This window comes from Sorex fumeus, unplaced genomic scaffold, assembly GCF_029834395.1.
Source record: "Sorex fumeus unplaced genomic scaffold, SorFum_2.1 ptg000054l, whole genome shotgun sequence".
Classification (NCBI taxonomy): domain Eukaryota; kingdom Metazoa; phylum Chordata; class Mammalia; order Eulipotyphla; family Soricidae; genus Sorex; species Sorex fumeus.
In genome coordinates, this window is record NW_026606111.1 from 49,175,840 (window position 1) to 49,182,640 (window position 6,801).

Genomic DNA, 6,801 nt, shown 5'->3' on the forward strand with positions numbered 1-6,801 from the left:
AAGAAAATATTCAAGTAGAATTTTATAAGCCTCATTTTAGCTTGACTTTGACATTTGCTGTGTGATTTTAGACACTGGCTTACTTTCTCTCACATACAAAGTGTTTTTCCTCATTGATTACATTATATTTTACACATACTTAGGAGCTCAAATACACAAACAAACATACACACACACACGAACATATATATTTATATATATGTATATATATATATGAGGTTTGATTCTCTGTGTTTCTTTTTCCTTTTAATATTGAATTTTACATGATATTCACTGAAAACAAGTAAATCAGAGACAGTATTTTTACAGAAATAGAAAATATAGATGCTGTGAAAAACTGTTAATATATACTAGCATGTGTTCTCTGTAGTGGTCTCTCCACTTGTATTTATACTTCAGTATTGTGAATATAGTGATATTACAAAGTAATAATCATTGATCTTTGAGATTTCTATTTAAACCAGGTAATAAGAAAATATGGGGCATGGGGAAGGTGCGGAGTGCTGAGCATTAGGGAGGCAAGACCTCTAAGGTAAGCAAGTTTGGAATCACTTTCATCAAACATTGACCAATCGACACCAAGACAATATGAGGGAGAAAAAATAGGAAAGAAAGAAAGAAGGATAGAAAGAAAGAAAGAAAGAAAGACAGAAAGAAAGAAAGAAAGAAGGAAGGAAAGAAAGAAAGAATAGGGACTTCGATTATCAAGGAAGAGGAAAACGTTTGGACATAAAATTGAAGAGAACCAAAGACTTAACATCAAAAAAGAAAGAATATATATATGAAATATGCTGAGAATAATTCACTGAGAGCAAGTCAAAGAATTTTACTTCAATAAATGTCAGGACTAGAAATATACTATGCCTTCAATAGGGTACCAGTAGGAAAAGCTCTTTATCAGAAAGCCATCCTTCCTGGCTTTTTTCCTTATTATTTCTTAGAACACAGTACTTGGTACTTGACAATTTGGAGTATAAACACGCTTCAGAAATGATGCTCCCCATAAATAGCTAATAGTGCTTATCTAGGGCGGTGGAAGACACAGAATCTTCAATGTTTTTATTACATTCTGGTTTTTAAGTTCATGTATGCGCTGCCTGTTAAAATTAAAAAAATGGTATATTCTAACTTGAATCAGGAGGTTTGATTCATTTGTGTGGTCAGTAGGTTCCAGGTTAAAGCTGCTTGTCATCTTTACAAATATTATTTCATGTGATTTTTTCTTCCTAACATGAGAGTACTTTGATAATAGTCAAGTTTTGTTTTTAGATCCTAAAAGGAAATAGAAAAATCAAGTCTCACATGACTAATTACACATTTTTGTCATATTTGTGAATTCTGAGTTTTCCTACATAAAGATATTTTATGGGATTTTGGTGCTCATTTATTAAACATTGAGAAGAAAGTTTTCCTGTTTGATAAAGATAATTCTAATATAGGCGTTGAAAGTAAATTTGCATTATTTTGTGATCACTTTTTAAATGGTCTTTTCTGTTTCTTGTGTGATCAAGTGAAATCCTCTGTTATGTTTAACACATGTTGTTTGCTGGTTAATATTCAAAGGTACTGATGAGTATAATTTTTTGTAATTTCGAAGTTTCTTTCTGTGTTTTACTCATTTAAAACATTTCATCTCTATGAAATACAATCACGTTTATTCCTATTTTCTTTTTGTTATGTAGTTACTGATAAATCCTTTCTCTTTAATGGACTGGTAAAGTGTCACTCAAAAATTACCTTCTATTCCATTTTTTGGCTAGCAGTTTTTACTAAAATAAAATAGAGTCTTCATATTGTATATGTGGAACAATTTAGTAATAACCTTATTGTACTGTTTTATTTGGTTTTGTTTGGGATGCCACCCACTGTTATTCAAGGCTTACTCTTGGGTCTGTTCTCCATAACATACTGTACTATGCTGCTTGCTACAGAGCCCAGATTTCATTAATATCTACATAATTCTTTTTCAGTTCTGTGATACATATTTTTCATGATGTTTTCTTTACACTTCCTCCTATGTAAATCACATTGAATAGAAAAATTATATTCGTGTATGCATTATTATTCTTAGAGTTATGAGTATCTACATTGTTGATAAACAACTTAAGACACAGAATTTAAATAAAGTTTTCCTTCCAAAAATATTTCTTGGGAAAAACTCAAGTAATGATTTTTGAAATGGATCAAAAATCAGGGTAACCGTCAATGCATCAACAAGATTAAGTTGTATGTGAACCATAAGTAACAGGTACTCACCTGATCTTGGGGAAGTTCCCATAATATCTCCAGCCCAAAGTAACCTGGCGCTGACACCAACTCCAACTCAGGATCAAAAAGGTAAGAATTTTGATCAGATGAAAAGTGGGCTTTCAAAACCTCTGGAGACCTACCAGATCCCAGTAGACCTAGATCATGCAAAGATCTGCAGGTAATGAACACCACTGACACCATCACTCTGAAGCAGGTGCAAGAAAATTCAAGTGGCACTAAGCGGACCTCCCATGCAAAAGGGAAGAACAAAAAGGAGGCTTCTGAACCTCTTGAGGGATAACCCAAGGCCAAAATCCAGCCAAAAGTCTGAGAATGCTTGCTGAGGGGAGCAGGGATTGTTTGTAATGCTGCAGTCAGTGAGAGGTGTCCTGTGACCACAGCCAAAACTAACAGCAAATCTCACAAATCTGCCTCCAGCAGGATCAGCAAGACAAAGAGCCATGGGCAGGAGAAGATAAAAAACACCAGAGAAAACTCTAAGAAAGTTAATGAGTGTAAGCAGCTAGGGAACAAGGTCAAGGCAGAAGAAAAGTCCACCATTGGCAAGATGAAATGCAAGGAAACTCAACCTGAGTTTTGCCAAGAGGCAGTTAAATAACCCCGCCGCTACCTAGACATACACATGCTGGATTCTGTCCAAATGTTTCATGCTCTGGGGAAGAGTGATCCAAAACTTGGAATCTTTTCCTCCCAGGTGCTGAGTAGCGCAAAGAACCCCAAAGATGTCAAGCCATCCTCAGCTGTCAAGCCATGGCTAGGTGCTACACGGGATGGAAAAGGCCTTGAGAAAACTCAGGTCAAAGCACAGAAACCAAGTAGCAGTGCTGATAAACGCTCATCTCCATCCCAGTCTGAGCTGCCACCTCCTGGGAAGGTCAAATTGGTACCTTTGCCGTTTCTTACCATGGAGAATCCACAAGCTGAACCTGTTCCTCGGAGACGAAAATCTGAAGCCACACATCTTCCTGCTGCAGCTAACCCTGCCAAGCCTGGCTCTACCAATGCAGCTCAGCAAAATGCTGCCAATTTTTCCCCGTCAACCACTGCATTTTTGACTGGTCCTTCCAATCCTGCTAAGTCCATTTCAACCAACCTATCTCGACCAGGTTTGCAGAACCCTAGTAGCCGGCCTATTCATCAGCCTGCAGCTTCTAGACCTGATCCCTACAAGACAGCAGCTGGCACTTCTCTACAGCGGGAGGCTCCTCCTGTCTGTGTGAACAAGCGCCAGTCTCCACCCAAACGTCAGAGTCACTTTCTCCTCCAAGACTTCCGTTTCCAACCTAAACCATGGAGAAAGCCCAATGTTCCCGAGCCAGTCATGTCAAAGCCCATCACCAAAGAGCAGAGACCAGAGCGTGAGGCTATGAAAAGGAAGGCTCAGCAGGAGCGTGAGAACGATGCCAAACACACCTCTTTGGGGGAAAGTGCAGTTCTTTATTGAGAGGGAAAAGAGATGGACATCTCTCTCTATTATGGCTACGTAATGGGAGTAGCTGGAATGGTAGGTTCCATTTGAGGTCCCAGATGGTTTTCCTAGGAAAACACTGACATGCCATACACCTTTTATTTATTTTATTATTTTTTTTCAAATTAAAGAGATGCATCGAACTCGGGTCGGCCATGTTGGCTGTGTGCAAGGCAAATGCCCTACCGCTGTGCTATCACTTCAGAGATGCATCATAGTTAATTGATTGTTAATAAATGTTCTGAATTTTGAGATGCTGTCAACTGTGGTTGATTTTGGGAGTGGCTCGGTGTTGAAGGAGGAGCTGGGAAAGAATGGGAAGTTAGATAGAGGAAAAAGGGGGAATAGACAAGACTCTAAGAAATACAAACATGGTCCAGGGCAGGGGAGATACCATGATCATGTAGGTGGTTTTCCCAGGGTGAGGCCCATCCATTGCACTTGGGATGTGCTGACCCCTGCGATTTCCCCAAATGTGGGAAACTCGCCTGCATAAAGCCCTTAAGAGGAGAAATTGCATGGGCCTGATGAAGAGTGGGGTAGGGTCAGAGGAAGAGTAAGCTGACAGTGCATTTGCTCTGCAAGCAAGAAGGACACAGTTCAATTCTTGCAATCTTTTATGGTCCCCAGAGACCCACCAGATGTGAAACTTGACCACAGAGCCAAGAGTAAGACTAGAGCACAGTCAAGTATGCCCATCACTGGTGTCCTCGAAAAAAAATGGGAGAAATGGCACGGTTTGCAGTTTTCGGTTAAAATAATAAATTTGGAATAGGCTGAGGAAGGCAGATGAGTCTAAGATGATGAGAAGAAACGTAAAAATTCTTCCATAGAGGCTGTGTTTACACCTCATGGCCTCCTTTGGAAAGGAAGCAAATTTGAGACACATCACTAAAAGTTTTGGGTGGTCTATCCATAAATGATGGTTGGGGAATGCGAACACATACACTGTGGAATAAACCTACCAGATGAGTGATCAATGCCCTCAGAGTCATTCAAGGATGACTCTTAACAAGGAAAAAGCCAAGAGAACAGTTGACGCATGAATCCTGAAGATCAGCTCCTGGTAGATGCTAAGATAAGACACCATGTCCTCGAGCCCTCTTTTCAGCACCCCTAGCTGCACAATTTCAATTATTCCCAACAATTTTCAGAGTTGCTATCATGGTGACACTTTACTAGTGAGTTTCAACAATGCGGTCCATTGCCTATGTAAGTCTTTGAATTTGTAAACTCCCCAAGTTAGCCAAGCCAGCTTTCAGGAAATTTCTGGTGGCGGGAGCTCAAATTATATTAGCTTGAGGGGCTGGTCTTTGGTCTTCCATGGTCCCTGTTGCCTGTAGCTTTCTCTAAACATCGCTTTTAACTGCCGTTCACACAAGAACCAACTTTATAAATGACGTTGTGGTTCCATTGTGGTAGGTACCATACAAAGACATGCATCCTAGGTCACCACTCCCAAAGCAGTTAGTACGAATTGACCTTGAGCCTGGAAGGTTGTGGTAGAAAGAGATGGTCCTAGGAGAGTTAATGTGGTGATGGATGGTTGGAAAGGAAACCGGGAAGGGTAGCGAAGTGGAAATCTGGTGATCATCATGGGATAATTGGTGGATTTTTTTCAAATACGTTAAAATATTTTTGAAAATGAAATTCAAGACAAACATACGAAAATAAGATAGGTTCCAAAGTACAGTTTACATATAAGACCCAGAAAGCTGAAAGGGCTGGCATTCCTTCTGGAGCTTTTAATCATACCGTTTACTAAATATGTTATTTTCACATCAATTACCTGTGGAGAGGAATAGTGAGAAACAGAATGCCACCAGAAAAGCAAACTGGATGACCACCTTCATTAAAAGCCAGGTGGAAGGTGTTCACATGGATCCCAAGTGCAAATATATGTTAACAGGAACATATATTTAACCAACTCTGCTTGGTACCAGTAATAACTTTGTTGAAAATGGGGGGAAATGAAAGCAGTTTCTGACTGACATGAGACTAACCAGTTAATAGATTTTCTCAGGAAAGGGTAGTTGACTGGCTGGGAACAGAAAAACGTGAAAAGTGTTTTGCTACCTTTAATGTATGGCTGGAGGGAATTGATCCCAGAAATCACTTAAAACTAACAAGCTTCAACTCTCCTGAAGGAATGTTGTATTCTTAATCACTTAATCACTTAACTTCCCGTTAGTCTTCGATTTGCTTGAGCGGGTGCCAGTAACATCTCCATTTGTCCCTGGCGCGTGCTAGTGTAGCCCAATGGCATCTGTTCGCTCCGGGAACATGAAGGGCCTCAAACCGATCGTTAATGATCTTGATGAAGAAGTCAGACCATCTGGAAGTTGGGCGGCCACGCGGTCTTTTGACATCCCGAGGAATCCAGTCGGTAACAGCTCTAGTCCAGCGGTCGTCTTTAAATCTCATTACGTGACCAGCCCATCTGATTTTCGACACCTCGGTAAATGAGACAGCGTCCCTGATTCTTGATCGGCGATGGATGTCAGAACTCCGGATTCTTTCTCTCAATTGAGTGAAACGTGATATTCCAAGCATAACTCTTTCTATTCTTCCTTGGGAGACCTGAATACCATTCTCATCTTGTTTGCGTAGGGCCCAGTTCTCTGAGGCATATGTTAATGCAGGAAGAACAGTGGAATCAAAGAGATGTGCCCAGAGCCGGAGGTTCTTCATCCTCTTAGCTATTTCTTCGACGTTCTTGAAGGCATTCCAAGCTGCTCTCTTCCTCCTGCACAGCTCGGGTGCCAGGTCATTTGTCATGTTGACCTCTCGAACTAGGTGCACATAGCTGATGCTTTCGGAGATGGTCGTTTCGTTGAGAGCGAATGGGGCATCAGGAACAAGGCTGCTTCTCATAAACATTGACTTCATAAGATTCAGCTGCAGTCTTATCTTCCCACACTCACGGTCAAAGTCGGCCAGCATCTATCTTCGTTGTCTACGCACCAACATCTTATTATGATGAAAGAGAAATCGAGAAGTTCTACATGGAGCTAGAGAAGTTCTATAAAGAAGACCACACCTTCTACAAGATCATTGTGCGT

The 6,801-nt window shown here is 40.4% G+C and overlaps 1 pseudogene; it reads left to right on the forward strand.

Annotated features, from left to right (window-relative positions):
• The first annotated feature begins 4,120 nt into the window (after positions 1-4,120).
• Positions 4,121-4,231, forward strand: LOC130033788 (uncharacterized; annotated as a pseudogene).
• Positions 4,232-6,801: the final 2,570 nt, after the last annotated feature.